The sequence below is a fragment of the Manis javanica genome, chromosome 10 (genome assembly GCF_040802235.1).
Source record: "Manis javanica isolate MJ-LG chromosome 10, MJ_LKY, whole genome shotgun sequence".
Lineage (NCBI taxonomy): Eukaryota > Metazoa > Chordata > Mammalia > Pholidota > Manidae > Manis > Manis javanica.
Window position 1 is genome coordinate 98,123,655 of NC_133165.1, and position 11,423 is coordinate 98,135,077.

At 43.8% G+C, this 11,423-nt stretch overlaps 1 long non-coding RNA gene across 1 annotated transcript; it reads left to right on the forward strand.

The window, feature by feature from the left end:
* Window positions 1–1,228: 1,228 nt before the first annotated feature.
* Window positions 1,229–9,417, forward strand: LOC118973299 (uncharacterized). Its single transcript, XR_005062564.2, has 3 exons — window positions 1,229–1,361; window positions 6,916–6,984; window positions 8,296–9,417. It is a non-coding gene; the product is annotated as an uncharacterized lncRNA (long non-coding RNA).
* The last annotated feature ends 2,006 nt before the right edge of the window (window positions 9,418–11,423 follow it).

An 11,423-nucleotide genomic window follows, 5' to 3' on the forward strand; every position in this document is an offset into this window, starting at 1 on the left:
TTGAATTTAATTCCACAGTATAATTAAACACATATACTGCACACGCACAGCTATAATACGAGCTGTCGATTCAATTTGGAAATGTGCATTAAACAAATCCAAGTGAGGTGCAAGAATCTTTGAGCCTTAGGCTGGGGGAGGAGCCCCGCCAGCACGGCACAATGAAAATTTCATGGGACACACTGCCACCCAGTGGCCAATAGGGAAATTGCCAAGACCCGGAAATAGCAGCCAGTGCCTGGTCCTTGGGCCTCCCCAGTGCCTGGAAACTCCTCACAGATGTTTTGAACCGAACTGAATTCAATTAAGTTGAGTTGCAATGAAGTGAAGTGAATGAGCATGAAATGAGCAGGGTTATACTGGGACAATCACCAGGGTCTGATGACCTATTCTGAGTCAATGAAAGCACAGTATATTTTAGACCAAAGGGGAACATCCTCCCTGCAACTTGCATCAAGGTAAAGGAGAGTGTTGTCAGAAAAGATCTCAAGAAGTCAGGCTTTTGTGGGTGCCTTGGCTCAAATGATGATCAGATGTGGTCCACCAGGACTACAGTATAAATCCTGCTTCTGACACTTTATAAATGAATATTCAGTACATAAGTATAGGAATAAATATTCACATACAAGTAAATAAGAACTCAAACCTGTAATGAACAGGCCAAACGGGAAGCAGGTCTCGTGACTGCCAGCATCAGTCTCAGGAGCCCTTGGCATCTGACACCACCTCAACGCCCTCCCGCCATTCTAGCTACTTGCACATGGCGTGGGGACGGTGGGCTCCAAGGCCTCTGTCCCCTGTGGTCTGGGAACGCTCAGAGGAGCCCTGCCCTTGTGTCTAGCACTAGGCCCATCACGGGACAGGTAAAGGAGAGATGGAAGGAAGAAAGGCATCCTTTGTAGCATTGATGTAAATTTCAACAGAAACCTTTTTTCCTGTCTGTTGTGACAGGCCTGTGGCCTCCTGCATAGAGCTTCTGCCTTTCTCTGAGGCTCTGGGCCTTGGGGATGACGACGGCTACAAGCTTTACAAGTCCTCTGTCTATGCACTGAATGTTCGTGTACACCCAAAATTCCTGTATTGAAACACTGTTCCCCAAGTTAATGGTATTGAGAAATGGGGCTTTTGAGTGGTAATCAGGTCATGAGGGTGGAGTCCTCGTGATTAGGTTTAGTGCCCTTATAAGAAGAGAAGTGAGCTCTCTCTCTCTCTCTCTCTCCCCCCACCACCCCGACCCCCGGCCCACCCCCCACCGAGTATGGACACAGCGAGAAGGCAGCCATCTGCAAACCCAGAGGAGTGACCTCACCGTGAACCAAATCTGCTGGCACCTTGATCTTGGATTTCCTTCCTCCAGAACTGTGAGAAACAAATTTCTGTTAAGCCTCCCAGCCTGGGGCATTTTATAGCACCTTCAAAAAATTCTCCCCCTTTTTTCCTTTGCTTTGTTTCTATTTAATTTGGGCTAGTTTCTTTGTTTTTTGATAGCTTCAACACATGCTATGTGATGTGGAATAAATAAACAATGATAATAATGCCTAAAGCACCTTCCAGGTTGCAGGCATCTCGTTGGGGGTTACCCTGAGACGCAGGGCACCACACTGCAGATGTGGAGACTGAGGTCCCACGGCCAGACCATGCAGAAGACTTCCTTCAGGCGGGGTGCGGTAAGGCCCCCTCACAGATTTCACTCACCACACAGGATTTCAGCAGAGCTCTTGTTCTGAGCTCAAACCTGGGACATATTTTGAGGCACTTCGTCTTTGCCTTTTGACAGTGGAAGCACACGTTTGCCTTAGATGCTGCGAGCAGCCTCTCACTGAGAGCTCTGGCATGAAAGGTGTCTCCCGCTCAGGCCAGGCCCCTCTGCGTCTCAGCCTGCTTGGCCTCTGCTGAGTCATCCGTCCTGCCCCCTTCTCCCCATGGCACCCTCACTCAGAAGGAGCCTGTCAGAAGTCGTTTGAAACCTTTCGAAACTTTATCGCATTGTGGTCATTTAGAAAACGACCTACCAGTGTTGAACTCCCAGAAAGAAATTTTGCCAAACCAGGTATGAATTGCAAAAGGGGATGATTGTTGAAACATAAAGGCATTCTGGGGAGAAAGAAAGAGCAAGGGAGTCTTTGGTGGGAAGAATATGTAAATAAGACGTTCATTTACAGCACCAGTAAGTCCAAAATTGAAGCAACTGCCACCAGAAGAGCAGGCTCTATCTGCACATTAATATTTTTACTTTCATTTTACTTTTCTTAAAACATTCATCTCACACACACACACACACACACACACATGCCACTGTCTACCATGAAAACTCTATTTTTATTTCAACAGAGTTCAAGACTCACCCCTCTGTGAAGCTCTTCCAGCTGGCCCTGTAGGCAGCCAGAACACCCCTCCTTCTCACAATGGACTGAATGCTTGTTGTCCCCCACCCCAACATGATGGCATTAGGAGGTACCACCTTTGCAAAGTGAGTAGGTCATGAGGATGGAGCCTTAATGTACAGGGTTAGTGCCCTTAGAGGTCAGAGACCCAGTTAGGACACAGTAAGAAGACAGCCGCCAATACACCCAGAAAAGGGTCCTCACCAGAACTTGGCCCTGATCTTAGACTTCCAGCCTCCCAGAATTGTGAGACATAAATTGTCACTTAAGCCACTCAGTCTGTCATAATTTCCTACAGCAGCCCACAAGGAATAAGATGCTCCTTCTACCACCTTGCACACCCTGTGTAGTCACTGGCCATCTACATTTTGGTCACCTCACTAGTCTATAAGTTTCTTGAGGTCAGGAATGATGTGAAAGAATAAATAATCATCCCCCTTTTGGAGTTGAGAAAACAATCAGATGATTCTAGAGAATTATTAAGCCAGTCATAGAGGCTACCGAAATACTGCACTAGACTTGATTTATTGAGTTGAAAACCAAATCTCTTATAAACACATCATCCTCTCAGATAATACATGCAACTTTTGTCTAGGGAAGGACAGATACCCATCTGTGGTGCCCTGGGAGGAGGTCACAAAGATGATGATTAAAAAAGCCTTCTTTTAAAAATGAGAGGGGACTTAATAAAATTTTTTTTAAATGAGAGGGGTTCATCTGTCACCAGCTGATTCCAAAGGGTAAAGCTCTTCTCCCATATTACCTTGCACTATCAGTTTCCAGACAGTGAACTTACAAACTCCTTGACAGCAGGGAAGGATCCTTCTAAAGGATGTTCTCATATCAGTCTATCCTGCATAGAATTCTTGGTAATTCTTAACCTTTCTTGAGACATGAATTTTACAGAAACTCAATAAATAACATCCTATCTTTCCCTTCTGAATTCTAAATCAAGAGAAATAAGGTACAGAAGTCATGGAGATCTTAATATAATAGCAGTCATTAGTAACACTTACTATGTTCTAGGACCAGTAAGTACTGAGACATGTCAGATCATTTGGCAGTATTACAGGATGGAAAACATTGGGCCTCAAGCTTAAGCCATTTGCCCATGGCCATGTCATCTGAAAGGGCAGGATTTGTACTTGGAGGTGGTGCCCGGGCCCACACTCATAACCAACATGCAACAAAGCCTCTCGGACCCCTCGACTAGCCAGGGAGGCTGGTGGAAGAGTAAGCCGAGGTTCTGTAGCCAAATGGGCTTCCTGAAACTTCCCCCTTTAAATTGAAATGTACCCTCCAAAACTGCTGGCTTCCCCCTCTTCAACACTTCCCCACAATGGAGAGCAAGTGGTAATGTGCTTTCACTCCTGGACCAGCTACATAATTTGCAAGGACAAGTACAAAATAAAAATTCAGTGCCCGCATTCAACAATTGTTAGTAATTTTTAAATGGCATCAGCAGAAGGTTAAATCAAGCACAGGGCCTGCACAACTGCATAGGCTGCATGCCCGTAAAGCTAGTGCTGCCTCCATAGCAGGTAGATTCTGTGGAGAGAGTCCAGGCCACTCTTAGAGGCGCACAATCCGACTCTCCAACCAGAGAGATTGCTCCAGAGGAGGACTGGGCCAGATGGCTGAGAGAATGAAGCCAGGAATGGGCTTCCCATCCTCTGACCTGTCAGGGAGTAGAACAAAAATCCTTCCTTCTCAACAGAACATGAAAAATGAGGGAGAAACAAGCCAGCCTCCAGGGACCTTTTTTTGAGAAGTTGGCAAAAGTTGTACACACATGCTACTTTCATGGGCTTCACAAACCCCTTGAGTATTATCTTAATCAGGCTGCTATTGCAAAATACTATAGATTGGGTGGCTTAAACAATGAATATTTATTTCTCACAGTACTGGAGGCTGGGAAGTCCAAGATCAAGGTACCCTCTGACTTGGTGTCTGGAGAAAGCTCCTGATTTGCAGACGGCTGCCCTCTTGCTATATCCTCATATGGCAGAGAGAGAAAGAAAGTTCTGTTCTCTTCCTCTTCTTATAAGGGCACTAATCCCAACATCGGGACTCCCTCCTCTTGACTTCATCTAAACCTAATCACCTCCCAAAGGCCCCACCTCCAAACACTATCACTTGGGGGTTAGTGCTTTAATATATAAATTTGGGGGGGTGCATAAACATTTAGTCTATAGCTGGTGTATCTCTGCAAATCTGCTGCCTCAAACATACAAATGGATGAGAATGAGTACACACACACACAAATATACATACATATACAAATATACATGTATACATATATGCACATACAATATACACATACATATATAAATATATATACATGTAGAGATCCCCTCAAGATCCCTTCCAGCTCTCAAATTGATCTTCCTGAATCTTTAATCCCAGTAGAGCTCCACTTGGCTCAGAATGAGTCAGCTCATTTCCTTTGCCAAGAAAGGTCAAACCACATCTAATGTTTGTGCAAAGAAATCTTCTGTGTCTCTCACCCACGGCTGTCAATCCAAAGGGCCAGATTTACACTCAGTGTGGTCTGAGTTCTCGTTAACCTTGAATCTCCTCCTCCTACACAGAGCCATGACATTTAAAGTCCTATCAAAGTAGTCTAAAACAACCATCACACTGAACCTTTGGGGGATAAGATAAATGACCCTTAAGCCCAGGATGAGAAAGAAATAACAGGCCCTAAAGAAGTAAGATGTCTATTGGACGAATCATTCATGACACATCACTTTTGTGTTGGTCTGTTTGTGGCATACCTGAAATTGAATAATACTTGGCAAATTTAGCCCTTTAGATGTAATTATTTTCCCAAATGTCACCTTGAAAATGCTGACCAATCAAAATTTCTTAAGAATGTACATTGTCATTTTTAATAGGTTTCAGTAAGTGTTATACAAATTCCAAAGACAAAGGTCTCATTTTTTTTTAAAGATTGACTCATGTGAGCCATTGTAAAATAGATTGATTCTCCAATATTTTTATACTGCCTCAAAACCATCTCTTTCCCCAACCAGGCTGATGAACAATATGCATCACTTCTATTCATTCATTGGTTGAAAATTTATTGAGAACCTAATATATGTCAGATAACATGATAGGAACTAGGAATACAAAGACAATTAAAAACTAGCATCTGCTTCAAAGGGCTTTCCAGGGTCCAGGGAGGAGACAGCCATCTGGGGATAATATGTGATAGTAGCCTGTTCATGGTGCAAGCTCTAGAAAGGCTGAAACAGAACTAATGGAATCTGGAAGGAGACGTTCTGACAGGGAGGACATTCCAGGCAGAGGAAAAGGAATGAGCAAAAACTGAGAGGTGCAAATGTGAATGCATTTCAGGGAACCCCAAATGCAGTCTGGTGTTGTGCTGGAAAGACGAGTCTCCATCCTGCCATTTGCTGACCTCATGATCTTGAGCAGATCACTTGACTTTACCAAACTTCAGTTTCTTTAACTGTACATTGGGGTAATTCCACCTAGCCATAGAATGACTATGAAATTCTAGTGCAAATTTGTATAAAATGACTTGCAAATTTGATGAACTATACAAATGTCAGTTGTGTTTGTCTTTCATTATTAAGCCTAAATTCCTCTTAATCTTGAAAGCACAGACTCTCAGAAGGGGTGCCATAGATCACTCGGATCAAGTCATTCATAGATAACAAAACTGAAGCCCAGAGAGATGGTCACCAGCATCATCACGGTCAATAGCAAAAGCCTCACTCAGTTTGACTGTCACGGTTACCTTTTCTGAGTCCTTACTGCACTATGGGCCAAGGGCCCAAGGATTTTAGATATCTTATCTCATTTGCAGTGACCTCATGAGATCAGCATAATTATCTCCATTTGATAGAGGAGGAAACTGAGGCTTGGAGAGGTTAATAGCTTATCCAGCAACTCCATGTTAGTAAATGGCAATGTCAGAATTTGAACCCAGGGCTGACCGTGTGACCTAAGCCCTTCACATCCTGTTATAGTGCCTCTTTCTGTTTTTCCTTTTACTCCTTTCTCTCTTTTATTTCCTTCCTTGACATTAAAGTAGGCCACTTCTAAACACCCATTGTTTTCAAGGAGAAACTTTTCTAGGAGGCAGTGAAGGGAGGGAATCATAGACAAGCCCCAGCTGCAGGTGTCTAAGCCCCATGTTGCCTGTTGCCAGGAGCGCACCATGGGACACAGGAGAGGCCTCTCCCAGCTCTGGAGCTCGGTGCTGGAAGCAGGAGCTGACTGCCCAGTGGGGGCCCTGAGCAAACAGCAGGCAAACCTGAGCAGGAACTTTCCTGACCCATTAGCCTTAGCATATGTGTCTCATCCACAGGGAGGTGGCAGGCTAGGGGCTCAGCAGCAGCTCACTTGCCCTGCTTTGTTTAACCCACTCAGCCAGTCTTTCCATTCCAGCAGGCTCTCCTCCTCTCCTAGGTTATTGCTTCCTCCTAACAGACTTCTTTTTGTTTGTCCTGTCACTTTTTTACTTCTGAAACTGAATCATTTTCTCCCTTTCTTATTACAGCACAACCAACATTTCTTGGGGTGTTGGGAGAATATTAAATACCTTTGTTTCTGCAGTTGCCTTTGAAAGGTAAGGGGCACATGTTTTTCTCTTTGTAAAAAAGCCTTGTATTCCAAAAACTAAGCTCAGGTATTGTTGCATGATTTCATAAATAAGCATCAGCCCACAGGTACACAAATCAAAGGAGAAAATATATAATCTAAAAGGAACTGAGCTGTCACTGGTTTGGGTGCCAGTGTCCCAAAGGACAAGCCATACCCTGCAGAAAAACAGGTGCCTGCCTCTGGGGGAAGACTGGAGTCCAGCATTAACTCTACAGTGGATCAGCTTCAAGTTCCCATCTTTAGAACCATTCCTAGGCTTAGAACACTGAGCAATAAGCCTCATGAGAGTAGGGTTCATCAGAGAGACCCAAGGCTGGTACTAATAGTTTCCAATAGATATTCATTGAATGAATGAGTGAAGACATTGAAGATATTAGTCAAAATGTAAATGAGTCATGAGCCCACATTTCCCACCAAGAATTTGGAATTGCCCTCTGAGAATGAAATAAAACATGGGTATGCAAGTCATAGTAAGAGTAGATGGAGTCTATAACCAGATTTGCCCTTTGACCCAGAGAAAGGAATTTTCATCCTAAATGTCAATTTCAGTCAATTGACTGTGGTCTCCTGGAGTGCCATATAGAAAAGGATTTTTTGAAGCTCTATCTGGGCCCAGTGGGAAATAGAGCCAAGATCAATTAGTAATGTCTGCCAGCGCACTGGAGGGGGGATGATGGCAGAATAGCATGTATTTGACATCCCTTTGTGTCACATCCAAAATGTTCATCAGAAGTGAGATTGATAACCACAGAGGTATGGAAAGAAGAGCCACTGAGGCAGATGTAGGTACTGCCCGTGGATAGCCCTAGACCAAGCAGATGCCACGTCATTAAGTACTGAGCATGCTAGCACATGTTTTTCCTGCTATCTGAAAGTAAAATCTTCATGAGATGAATGGCGTAAAACAAAGAGTATCCCCTGCTCTTTGTATTACACAACTTCTCATTTACAAAAGACCTATATTAGTATCAGTTTTCAGTAACCGAAAGAAATCCAAAGAGGATTTTCACTTTTACACACACACACACACAAACTGTTACCATACTAAGGCTGGTCTTTTGTAAAAGTAAAGTTGTGTAAGGCAAACTTTCAGAAAACAGGGTATACCTGTACTGACTCCAGGTTTACCCAGCAAACTCTTATTTGCCTTCCCACTTAGCATGCCCTTGAGGAAAGAATGTTCTGGGTCAGGAGTCAAGTGGTCAGTTTCCTTGACATTTATAGTTCGGGGTGGAGATTCAGAGGATGTCTTTCTAATAATGACTTATCTCTGCAGACTTGGCTCATGTATGCCCATCCCAAAAAGATGAACCTACAGTCAGAACACTCTTGGCCAGTCAAGAGTCCACGAGGCTGAGGACTTGATCTTGGACTGTGATAAATTCACCAAAGGCAGGTTCCCCTGCCAGGTCTCCTCCTGGGCTTGCAGTTACCCTTCTGCATGTGTGTTCATTTGACAACTGCCACATGCTAAGAGGGACATGCAGCACAATTAAGTCACTCACATGTTCTGTGGTATCTTGTTAACAGATCACCTGAGTTCTGAAGGTGGGGGCCCTTGGATTATTGATTTTAAAGAGGACAAAAAGTAGAATTTCTGATGCCTAGAGATTGACAGGCCCAGACAGAGCCCATAAGTTCTCCTCCTCCCACTCCCTCAATTATCCTCTATTTCAACCCCTTATTTATTCACTTCACAACACGGCACCAACTATGATTACCTAAGTGTTTGTTACTTACTTACTTTTTTGTTTGCCTCTTCCCCTAAGTCCATGATTATAAGACCATATTGACTTACTCACCATCATGTGCCTAGTGCCAAGCTTAGTATCTGGTTTTAGTAGATGTTCAATAAATATTCATTGAATACATGAATACATGAATGCATGAATGGTTGGATGGATGGATGGATGAATCAATGAAAAGCACTTCTACATTAAATGCCTCATTGGCAATGCACACTAGCCCTTTATGAGTTAGGCTTCAGTAGAAGGAAACACAAGCCTCCACCCCAGTTATTTTAGTCAGAAAGGGATTTAACGAAGGAATTTGACTTCTACAAAGTTTTTGGAAGGGCTGGAGGAGCGAGCTCCAGCCTGGGCCTCCAGGAAAGACCACCAGAACAATACTGCCGAACTGGCCCACTGCCTTCACCACTGTCAATCACAGGGAGCAGTCAGGAGGCCACGCGTGGATCTGTTGAGTTCAAAGACACATCGCTGTGGCTGCAATATAAGTGTAAGGAAGTCATGGCTGATGCAACTGCCTCTCAGCATGCTTAAAATTAGGTAGTCAGTCCTGGAACATTGCTGCAACAGGGAGCAAACATCTCTGTAACTGGGTAAGCAAATGGCCAAAGCAGCAGGAAGATGGCTCCTACTTACCTTCCATCTTCCAAATCACGAGCTGTTGGATCTAGGTGGAGAAACTTAAATCACATTTGTAGCCCTAGCTGCAAGGTTGTCTGAGAAATGTGCTGTAAATAACTTTCTAGCAACAATAGTTCAAGAGAGCACCCTATGGAGATTGGAAAAGATGATGATGAGTTCCAATTTACCAACACACCACAGGCCTCTGAGTTAAGCAGGGATATCTGCATCATCTCCACTTTTTATAAATGAAAAACCTGAGTCTTGGGGAACTTAAGCAACATCCCTTTTGTTTGGTTCTCAAAACTTTTGTAGAATAAGTGAGGATGAATGATTTGCACAGAGTCTGAAAGCAAACTCCTATTGTCCCTTAAGACCAGAGTAAAAGGGCCTTCTGTATAACCCTTGACCTTACTCCCCAAGCCAAGGCTAATGCTACTGTTTCCCTAAGTAGACTGTGAAATTCTCAGGGTCAAGGATGGAATCTTACTCTTCTGACCAACCTGGGTATTCACTGTGCTTAACTCAGGAAGTAAAAATCAATAATTGGTTCATTGGCTTAATAAGCATAAGGTTCTAGATTTGTGACTCTGGTCCAGTGGCCTTTCTACTATGCACATGACTTCTAACCAATTTTTCCTGAAACCCATTAACTTTGTTATTCATTTACTCATACATACAACAGATAATTATTAAGCCACGGCAATATATCTGTGTTTGACACGGGGGATATAATAGCGAGCAAAAGGGACTCAGTTTCAGCTCTCCTGTAAATCCAGTGGAGGAGATTGATGTGAGTTAACCAATCGTACAAATAAATGCACTACTATAGCAATGGGGATGGCACCACAAAGGAGTTTAAAAGAAAAACACTTTTTCCCCTTCTTACAATACTTCTGACACTAGAAGTGTGGGATTTTCCACACCAAGCAATTCTGAAGTTCTCAGCCGACACCAACTGGGTGTCCTGCAGTTTACCAACATTCTTACACTAAATGCCCAGAGTTAACGCAGATGCCACAGACTAAAGGCTCAGTCCAAGACTGCACCCACTTCAGATGCCAGTCTCAAGTCCCAGGGTCTCTCACCTGTACTTCTGATTGACCAACTATAAATAAAGGGTTCCCACACCCCCCTCCTCAGGTTCGATCATTTGTTAGAATGGCTCACAGAACCCAGGGAAACATTTTAGTGATTACCAATTTATTATAAGGGATGCAATTCAGGAACAGCCACATGGAAGAGATGCATAGAGCAAGGTGTAAGGGAAAGGGGCACCAAGCATCGTGCCTTCCTTAGGTACACCACCCTTCAAGCATTCACCAAACCCAAAGCTCCTGGAACCCCACTGTTTAGGGGTTTTATGGAATGACTGACTAAATCTTTGGCCTGTGGTAACTGAACTCAAATTCCATTTCCCCTTCCCTTGGGAGACGCTGGAAGTTCCAACCCCCTAACCTCAAGGTTGGTTCCTCTGGCAAGCAGCCCCATCCTCCAAGAGTCACTCAACATAATGTGGGTATGGTTGAAAGGGGCTTATTATGAATAACAAAAGGCACCCTAGCATTATCACTCAGAAATTCCAAGGGGTTTAGAACTCTGTGTCAGGAACTGGGCATGAAGACTAAATATCTATTTCAAATTATATCACAATATTGGAGGTGCACAGTCATGTGGGAGCACATAATAGAAGGTTTGAATTACACAAGGATGTCAAGGAAGGTTTACCTGAAGCAGTGGTGAGAGCTGAGACTTAATAATAGGGGTTACATGAGGCAAAGAGGGTAGGAAAGTACTTTCCTGGAGGAAGGGAAGAGCCGTGCGAAGGCCCTGTGGTAGCGCAGTTGCCACAGGAACACAAAGACAAAGGACACAAGAATGAGGAAGATCCCAGATGGGTCTGGGAAGGCAGAAAAGACCCAGACCCTGCAGGACCTACAAGGCGAATGAAGGATGGTTTTCTTTATTCAATTTGGGGAGAGGGAGTGACATGCTTACATGTGTGCTGTAGGAAACTTCAGTGTGAAAAATAAAT